The 11,189-nt window shown below is 31.9% G+C and overlaps 1 long non-coding RNA gene across 1 annotated transcript; it reads right to left on the reverse strand.

Annotated features, from left to right (window-relative positions):
- Positions 1-8,770: 8,770 nt before the first annotated feature.
- LOC136208268 (uncharacterized) lies at positions 8,771-9,654 on the reverse strand. The gene is made up of 2 exons (XR_010677041.1): positions 9,186-9,654; positions 8,771-9,094 (listed from the first exon to the last, which is right to left on the reverse strand). It is a non-coding gene; the product is annotated as an uncharacterized lncRNA (long non-coding RNA).
- Between the last annotated feature and the right edge of the window lie 1,535 nt (positions 9,655-11,189).

The raw sequence follows: 11,189 nt of genomic DNA on the forward strand, positions 1-11,189 counted from the left end.
CTGCTGGAAAACGGAATAACTTATTCCGATCTATGCTTCAAGCGATGTTTGGCGGAAGTCCGAGTTCTTTTACCAGTATCTGGTGACCGTTGGTTTTTCTCGGAGCCTCTAATGGTCCGTTTTGGACATGCAATATGATTTTCAAAGGTAAAATCATCTTGTTCATGTGTTTCTGTGTATGAGTTCGTATTTTCTAAGATTTTGCTTACAGTTGCTTAATATGTTGTTGTTCTCTGAATTCTTAAATTGAGAGAGTAGGTCTGTGGTTGTTCCATTTGGGGTCGGATTAAAATAGGAAGGAGGATAAAGATGATCTCCTAGATTGGTTTCTAGTATTTATTCTGCAGATTAGAGCTAGTTGAGATTTTTCTGCAAATTAGAGAGATATTTTCCTGCAGATTATAGATGGTTGATTTTTTTTTTATGAAATTGATAAAAATGAGGTGTTGTCGTTTTAGGCGTTTAAATTGGTTTCATCTGATAGAAATCGTTTAGATTTGAATTATTCTCTATGATAAAACTTGACAAGGATCATATTTGGCTTGAGTTATTTTATTTGATAAAAATCGTATTAGTCCGTTTGATAGAAATTGAGTTACTTTGAGTTATTCCGTTTGATAAAAATTATATTAAACTTAAGTGATTCGTTGATTAAAAGAGTCGTGTTGAAGTTGTGTTGAATCCAGTTAATAAAAAAATGAGTCATTTAGTAAAGTGGGTCTTCTTAGACATTTGAGTTAGATCCTTTTAGTAAAAAGGCCATTTCAGACCTTGAGTCGGATTGATTTGGTAAAAAGCCGTTTTAAATGTGTTAGTTTGGTTTTGTTAAAATGAGTTTGGCCGATTGCATGAAATTCATAAATAAATAATACGAATAAAATAAATGTAATACTACAAGCTAATCATACTATGTTAATACAAGGTAATGATATTATGTAATTTAACGAATATGGAAGCTTGTTTGAATACGTCAAAGGGATATTTCATTACGATAGAGGTACCATGGACATAACTGTTAATTGAAAATCTGGAAAAGGTGGATGATAATTTATATTATAAGAAACTATTAAGAGGGGAAAGTTTTAGAGGACTTGGAGAAATAAGTTTGGGAAAATGCTCATACTTAAAGGAGTTGATGTGAGGCATTTTAGTCTCAATTATGAGAATTTTAAAAGTTAAAATGTGTGAACAAAAGAAATGAGAAATAGAGCCATTTCCAAAAGTTGATATTTATGTACTCTTAAAGAATTTTAAGAAAGAATAAATTGGAAGTCATTAAACTTGCATTACCTGAAGAAAATAAAAATAAACTAGAACTAATAGATTGTTTATTTCAAGATAGATGAGAATATGTTGAATGGGAGGATGATATTACTAGAAATAAATATTTTATTAATGTAATAATGAAGCGCAGTCGAATATGAGAAATCCAACCATATTATTAGTTAAAAAAATTGGTAGAACTACGTGGCTTTGATTCTCGAATTAAAGATTAAAAGACATTCGGGATACGTAGGAAGCTTGATATAATTATCGAGTTCAAGCCAAATAATTAAATAAACTTTAGGTAGTTCACATAAATTTTTTTATCTACTAGAGAATAGATTCGCCTTTGAGACTGATAGGCGTTGGTTATCTTAACTTCCGTTCATACTTGATGCCATTTAGGGTCGGGTGTGACACTAACTGAACCTTCGGTCGAAATTAACAATACTGGTTTAGTATTACACGTAGCTATTCCGAATAAAAATAAGTTATAAAAGTATTTGATTTAAAATCTATTTTAAGTTTATATATATTTGAGAGACTTTAGTTCTTACAGTTTTGTGAATTATTAAGTTATGAAATTTTTATGGATTTTGAAGATATATATGTATATATATTGAGAGCTTCAAGAGTTGATTTTTTTGAGAGATGACGGCGGCGGCGATTGGTGAGGCGCCTTTCGCCATCGCACACCTCTTCGGAAGGGAGGCGTTTGCGCGTTTCTCTTCCGGCGTCCCAGACAAGGTATCGGTCGATGCCTCGCCTTCCTTTGTCGATGCACTAAAGAAGTCTATCTCGGCGACTGAAATCCCATCGCCGATGCAGCCGCTCATCTCTGAGGAGGGAGGCTTTATGGCGGTCAAAATCCCTCAAGATATCTACGAGGAGAGAATCAGATCAGTTCAGCACTCGGTGATAGGGCGAATCACTTTGAACAAGGGGGACCGGCCCTGGAAGCATGCTGAGCTGAAATTGAAATTGAATCAGGTTTGGAAGAGGGAGATGGATTGGAAATTGATATCGCTAGGCAAGGGTTTCTATCAAGTTGTTATGCCAAATGCCAAAGCTCTCCAAGCAATTTGGGGGCTTGGAGCTATCTCGCTGAAACCTGGGATTATTAGATTTTCCCTTTGGACACCTGGCTTCAATCCTGACCTTCATAAGTCCACCTCTGCACAAGTTTGGGTAAGGCTATACAATCTGCCCTGGGAATTTTGGGATTCAAGGATCATTGCCAATATTGCTAGGGCTGTCGGGGGTCCCTCTGCGATTCGATCAGAATACCGTTAATGGCGAATTTGGTCACTACGCAAGAGTGCTCGTTGATGTGGAGCTGACTTGTGACATTCAGTATAAGCTGCGCATTGATACAGATGATCATAAGCACTGGATATTCCTGGAATATGAAAATCTTCCGACTCTTTGCAGCAATTGTCACACCCGACCCTAAACGACCTCAATCGGCATCGGACGTGAAATTGAAAGACCACAATCAACACTTAATAGTCTCTAAATTATCCAAATATTATAAATATCACTTTCATAGGCATTCCTCTTAAATGTATATTCTAAATAAATCAATATTCCTACTACATTATTCATTCAAGAACCTCAACATATTTACCAACTCTCCATCATATTACAATTGAAATACTAAGGTTCTAATAATAATTCTAACAATAGGCAATAACTTCCAATCCTCGCCTAATCAGACGGTAATCTTCTCTATATCCTGTACTTTCACCTAAAAATATTAAAACATTTAAAACGGTGAGACAAAAATCTCAGTAAGCAATTATCAACTACATAAAGTACTTATACTCAAAATAGCTATATATATATTTTTTAATTTTCAAAATGCATCATATAAAATTCATATCCTTAAAAATGAGCACTTTATGGATTAAACCATAATAAAATACTCAAAGTTGCACTTTTAACCAAATATGCATTTTCAAATATCATAAGCTTACTATCATTTCTCAAAATACCACACATAGTCAAAACGTAAATCATTGTATTAAAACACTTAATATAAAACTCATATCCAAAATAGCTATATATATTTTATTTGTTTAAAATCTCAACTATACAAAATAAATAGGTTCGTAATTAACCATTTACTCAAATCAACCATAAATCAATAAATACTTCATAAATCGTATTTCGAGATCGATAAATACTTCATAAACTGTATCTTAATAAAAGCTCCTTCAACTGTATCTCAATAGATACCTCACAAATCGTATGTCAATAATTACTTCACAAATCGTATATCAATAAATATTTCGCAAATCGTATCCATCCGAGAGATAATCCCCGTATGTATCAATCCCCACAATATAATAGAATCGAGATATCTCATAATTTTGCCTAACCCTGCATGGTCTTACTCAACACTTCTTTGCCATGCCCTATTAGGTCTTAACTGTGTACACAAGCCGTATTTCTCACTAAATACGGACTTTAATTAAAGCCACCTATCCGGATTACTCTTGATGGATACTAAAAATATTATAATTTCATAATATAATTTAAAATCGAAAATATATATATGTAAATATATATATATATATATATATAACTCATAAATCAACATCATAAAGTTTTCTCAATATCTTTACTCAATCAATTTCCAAAATATCAAATCATACTTTATTATTGAACTAAAATCATCAATAAATAATTTAAAAATATACTTTATTTCAATAAATCATAAATTCATCAAAATTGCAACTTTAACAATCTTTAATTAAAACTAAAATTTACTTTGAAAAATAAATTTATAGAAAATCACTTAATATATAAATATACCATTGTTCATAAATCAATTATCAATAAAGTTTCTCAACAAACTTTTCTTTGAATTTTAACTCTTCAAAATATCAAATCTTACACAAATATTAATCAAATATACTAAGTTCATCAAAACCAAACTTTAATCATATATACATAAACATATATTATATGTTGAAATTGACATGCAAATACATATATAATTACTTGAACTTAACTTTAAGCTCATGTTAACAACTAAATCATAAAAACTCCAATTAATCAAATGCATGTCAAAAATCACCACAAAAATTTAATTTCTAGAAAATATAGAGTTATACATACATATATATACATAAAAACTCAAAAGGGTAGTTGATAATTATTTACTTTAGCACTAATTGAGAGAAAAACACATTAAAACCTCAAATCTTCCCCTCTAATCTTCTTAGGACGAATCCATGCCAGAAATCTCCAAATCAAAATCACACCAAGCATAATGTGTATTAGGATGTCTAGAAGCTACTGTAAAAAAATCAGCTCGATCCAACGGTTCAATCTCTAGATATCAATGTATGATCAAAGCTTGGTGATTTTGGGTGTTTGAATGGAGGAAGTGGGAAAATGAAGAAGAAATGAGGGTTCAAAACCAAATTGTGATTTTTCTCACCTTGGGCATCGGAATTACAGGTTTGGGAATTGTAATTTTATGTTCCCAATAAGGAGAAAATATCTCTTTTGGTCCCTCTAAAATTTAACTTCTTTTAAAACTTATCCTAAACTTTCAATTTCTTCGAAAATCATGAAATTGACCTCCAAACTATATCCATAATACCCAATTAACTCTTCAATCAATAAATAAATATAGTGTAACATAATATTAGAGTATAATAATTAAAATTAGGGACACGGATGTGACAATTCTCCCCACCTTAAAGAATTTCGTCCTCGAAATTCACGTTCCCTAATCTATCTTAATTTTCTTCCTCAAATAATCTCCAAAATCACAAAGTTATTTCAAATTACAAAGATTCCTCATAATCAACATGAGACCACGAATTCTAATGTTTTTTTTCCATTAACTTAATTATTTATCAATGTCGACATCTCTATAACAATCATTTAAATAGAACTCTTAGTAACTCCAAGCTTCAACCTAGTCGATTCCATCACCAATAAATCCACAATACAACTTCAAATATCATTTGTTCAACTTATATAATATGATATACTTTATGTTCATATCCTCATAGCATTAAATCAACTCTCACTTCAATAAAATTAAACCACAATTGATTTCATCCATCATATATATATCAAATATATTTCACCTATCTCCAAATTCTATAGACTTCGAAAAAAAACTACTTTTGACCCACTAATATGTATGATATTATATTTTTCTTAAACTTCAATTTATCTGAATCAATGATTTGCATCAATATATAATCTTATTTCATCATAATAATACTTATATCTAAAATTTTCCACTCCAATCATGATTTATTTTATAACCTCCAATCATTATCATCAATCAAACACAAACCTTATTATATTATGACACAATTTCCTAACAATAGGACTCTTTTCATAAAATCTTAATATCCATGTCATTCTTAAAATTTTCTATTTATTTCCTCAAATTCAATTGAACTACTATGCTTTTATATATATATATATATATATATATATATATATATATATATATATATATATTCACCACCATATATACCGTTGATCCAACTAAAATAAACTTCAATCGTTTCTCCAAACCATATAGTCCAAGAATATATAGTACCTAAATTACGATAATCAATGTTTTTATAACTCCAAATGAGATCCTTACATACACAAAAGTCAATAAATCTGTAATGTCATTCGATTTTCTTATTAGACCTACAAACATTCAATTTGATCCTTATATAAACTATAATCACAGAAACTTCAACTAAAAATTACTTGGCTATTATCAATAATGACACTATACAAATTCAATTGTCAATATATGTATCATCGACTATTTATGCTAACTCCAAATTAGTGTCTATTATATAATCTCCAAAATATTAATCAAACTTCATGATAATTAGTAAGAATTTCCATATATTTTTTTTTCCTCAAGTTTATATCTAATATCTCAAATTCATCAATTTATCATTTTCTCAATTACTTATACTCTTGAGAACAAAAACTTGTCATATTATTTCAAGTCTTTTAGCCTTATTTCACCTCTAACATATATATTCGTAAAGCTAAGTATTAAACTCCCAAATATAAATTTCAATTCATACTTATTTCACATATAACCGATATCACCAAATATCTAATAACTTACTAATTTGTATACACCTAGGTACTAAACATCAAATTTCCATTTTACAACTTACTAACTAGTTACTCAAATCCTCAAAAAAAATTCAAATTATTTCTTAACTATCACCAATTATCCATATTCCTCAATTACTATCAATTATTTCTTAGCTATCACCAAATATTCATATTCATCAATCACTATCAATTATTTATTAGGTATCACCAAATATCAATATTCCTCAATTACTATCAACCTTAGGTCCGAAGAATTTAACCTATAATACCAATTATCAAATATTTTCTTCATTCACACACATGTAAGTATACTACCAACCATCAAATATCATTTTTTTACAATTCACTTAAGTAATTACTCAAATCCTTGAAATTTTCAAACCATTCCTTAGCTATTCCCAAATGTGTGTATAACTTAATCACTATATTTGCCTTAGGTCCGAAGAAATTAACCTAGGGCTCTGATACCAAACTGTCACACCCGACCTTAAACGACCTCAATCGGCATCGGACGTGAAATTGAAAGACCACAATCAACACTTAATAGTCTCCAAATTATCCAAATATCATAAATATCACTTTCATAGACATTCCTCTTAAATGTATATTCTAAATAAATCAATATTCCTACTACATTATTCATTCAAGAACCTCAACATATTTACCAACTCTCCATCATATTACAATTAAAATACTAAGGTTCTAATAATAATTTTAACAATAGGCAATAACTTCCAATCCTCACCTAATCAGACGGTAATCTTCTCTATATCCTGTACTTTCACCTAAAAACATTAAAACATTTAAAACGGTGAGACAAAAATCTCAGTAAGCAATTATCAACTACATAAAGTACTTATACTCAAAATAGCTATATATATATATTTTAATTTTCAAAATGCATCATATAAAATTCATATCCTTAAAAATGAACACTTTATGGATTAAACCATAATAAAATATGTAGATACCCATTTTTATCCGGGACATTTTTATGCTTTAACTGACAATATTTGAAATTTCAATAAATTTATATATTATATCAAAAATAAAGCATTTCGTTCTTACATATGGTTTATTCGAGAAATGTGGCTTTTATACACCAATTGGTTATATCTCAATCTCATTCAAGATATAATTCTTTGGAATAAAAGTATCTTCCATCTTGCTATAAATTATATATGAGATGTAATATATTATTTGTGAATATAATTTTGCAATGGTTATATTTCAAATTGTTAGTTAAACTCAATTTTTATTTAATAGCTAAGTTAATATCATGAATTTAACTCATTCATTTTATAATTATGTTTAAGAAATGGATATAGTTTTAAATATGATTTATTGTTAAGACATAGACATATTTAGAATATAATTTATTCTTGAAACCATTTAGTGATGAATGAATTAATATTCAAAAAAAATAAATTCTAACTGTTATAAAATAATAAAACAAAAATAAAATAGGATGTTTTTTTAGTAGAACTAATCAAATTACATTTTTTTTTTGTTTTGCAGGAATATAAAAATAAACCTATCAAGATTCCAAATCAACCTTCAACTCAAATTTCAAATTGCTGGACAAATTCAAGAATTGGCAGCATTTCAAATTGCTGACAAATTCAAGAATTGGCAGCATTATGGTTCTCTATCCAAGACAAGACTAAAGGACAGAAACCTACTTCCAAGATAGAAAAAACAAGAAACTCTTCTCAAAGCTAAAGAGACAAAACCATGCAGAAATCTCAAGAAATCTCATTTTCAAGACACAAGAAACAAATTGAGTCATGCTGAAAAAGTTACAGCCCATACTGAACTCACATTATAAAAGGAGCTCATTTTGCTCATTTGAAAGGGAGGAATGGTTTAGAAAGAAGGAGGCCAATTTTGAGAGAAAATTTTTCAGAATGTAAGCTTTAGACTAAAATTAGAGAGAGAGAACGCGTAGTTCAGAGTAATTTTTTTAGACAGAAGTATTATTCTTGTAATAGTTCTTTCTTTCAAATCTTTCAAGTGTCATAAACCCAAAATTTAATACAAAGTACATCTTTTTCAGTTTGGTGTCCAAAGCTTTGAGCTAAGGGTCTTTATTTCTAGTTTGTAAAATAGAGTGATTAAAAGCATTAATTTTGCTTTTAAAGTGAGCTGATTTTACAAACCACTAATAAAGATTTATTAGTTTTCAGCTCTTTCAAATACATATTATTTACTTATTGCACTTTAAATATCTACTACTAACCATTTAGTAATCATACTAACTTTACATATTAATTACAACCTCTTATATTGCCTGTTGTATATATAATTCTTTACTAACCATGTATTACTGACATTCTATTATATACTATATCGTACCTTTATGCTAACCTATTCTGCTCTTCTTAAATAATGCAAATTTAGATGTTGTAAATTATTTTGTAGAAAAATTATTATTATCCTTAGAATAAACCTAATCCATTTTCAATCTAAATCCCACTTAAGCTCTCACGTTTTGCATAGGGTAGATTTCCACTATCATATTGTTTTTATGTTACAGGTTTTAAGAAAAAAAACCCATTACAAAGATTAGAAAGACAAAAAAACAATTCAATAAGCTAACTTTGAATCTACACATATATGTATATATATATTTCCTCCTTTACTTTTACCCTTCCAGGAGCTCCACCGCCGTCCTCCGGTGACCGGCCATCGTCTCCCTCAAACGGATCTGCAACTGCCACCATATCTAGAACCAAGAAAACCTCTAAAATAACAGATCTAAACCAAAACCACCTCAAAGAAGTAAAACCAGGATAAAAAAGGTTCAAAAAACTCACTGTTTCAAAGTCCTCAACAACTCGGAGCAAGGTGGCGGGCCGGAGCAGCTACGACGACGGCGGGCAGTAGGTCAAAACGAGTAACAGGCGGCAGAAACTCGTGGATGGCAGGCGAGCGATTAAGGAGTCGTCATGGAGAAGGCGGACACCGTCTGAGAACAAGGCTGAACGGCGGGCCAAAGCGAAATGAAAACAAGACACAGCAGAACGGAAGGCGGATAGACGGAGCAGATGGAGGTGGCGAACGGCGGCCGATTAGGTGAAAGGCTCCGTAAACCTTTGAGAGAAAAGAAATTCGCAGGAGAGAAGGAATAGGGTGGCTGGTCAAATTTAAGTGTTAAATTAGGTTAAGAATGTATTTATATGGGAAGTTAAGGTTAGGTTAAATTAGGGCCTTTGATCAAATTTAATCACATGGTGGAGATTAATCCCTGAATTAGGATTAGGGAGAGGCCTCATGTTCGGCTTATTTCGCTTTGGGCCAAATGGTTTGATTAAATGTAGATTAAGTTTAGTTCAATTAGTTTAATTTGCATTTTAGATGTTTTAGATTAAATTCTTTGATGACTTATAACTTAGACCTAAGTTTAGTTTGATTAATTTGATATTTATTAGTTCTGTTTAATTTATCCATGCATAGTAAATATAAAATAATGAAATCACACAAAAATAATGGTAATATTCTCCAAATATATTAAACCCGCTATATAAAGTTATGTCATAACTATATGTATAGTAAATAAAAATGAGTAAATCACTCCGAGATTTAGTCCCCACTATCCAATGCATAAGGTTATGTCCTAATTAGGGATGCAACTGGGGCGGGAAATACCCGTACCCGTCGGGGCCCCGCCCCGACGGGGCGGGGATTCCCCGCCCCGTTTTTTGGCAGGGATGGGGACCAATATGGTCCCCGTAGGGGAGTACGGGGCGGGGACGGGAAATGGTACCCCCGCCCCGCGGGGATCCTCGTACCCGCCCCAATAATACCCCGACGGGGATTCCCCGTTTAAACCTCGTTTAGATATGATTTTAAAAAAGTATATATCCGTGAATGAGGAGGGGGATTGAACCTCTAACCCAGAGATATAAATCCAAGCGTCTTAACCATCTGAACTAAGATTATTTCTTATCAATCATTCACAAACTAATTAAAACATATTAAAAATTATAATTTTTCAAAATCAAATATTTTATTTTGTGGACCTAATAATAACCTAACAGAATACAAAAACACCAACACTTTATTATCTGTCTTCTTTTCTTTCTCTCCAGACTCCATTCCAGCCGCCAACCTAGGTTTATATCTTCTTCAACCTCCACTCCACTCCACCTCGCAGCTGCCAGCCTCCACTCCACCTCTGCACCCCGACGACCTCGCACCACCACCCCGACCTTGCACACCGCACGGCGGCGCCACTCCGACGACCTCGCACGGCGGTGCCACCTCGACATTACCGTTCCAAGTAAGAAATTTATTTGAAATTGCTGCCATAATCAATTAATATACGAAAAATAAAGGATTTCTAATTAAGGAGTTCCAACACATAATTTTGAAATTTAATGGATAAATTAAGATGAGATTTGCAATGAGCATATAGTAGAGTAACAGTTGCTGAAAAAACTTCCTTTGAAGCTGCTAAACTACTCTAATTACCAGCCTAAAATTCCATTTCTTGTTGAGAAAGTGGATTTTTTTGTTACATTGAGATTCATATCTGCGGATATTCAATTTCTCAATTTCTAATTTTCTTAAGTTTCATTCTTTATGAGATTTGGGGTTTTAGTAAATGGGTAAACGGGGATTCCCCGTACCCGCGGGGATCCCCGTGGGGCGGGGACGGGGACAGTTTTTGTCCCCATTTAGTTGGTGGGGACGGGTACGGGGAATCCCCGTTTAGGCGGGGACGGGGATGGGAAACCAAATCCCCGCCCCGTCCCGTTTACATCCCTAGTCCTAATCATATGTATGGTAAATGTAAAACGATAAAACGCGCACGAATA

This window comes from Euphorbia lathyris, chromosome 10 (genome assembly GCF_963576675.1).
Source record: "Euphorbia lathyris chromosome 10, ddEupLath1.1, whole genome shotgun sequence".
NCBI classification, from domain to species: domain Eukaryota; kingdom Viridiplantae; phylum Streptophyta; class Magnoliopsida; order Malpighiales; family Euphorbiaceae; genus Euphorbia; species Euphorbia lathyris.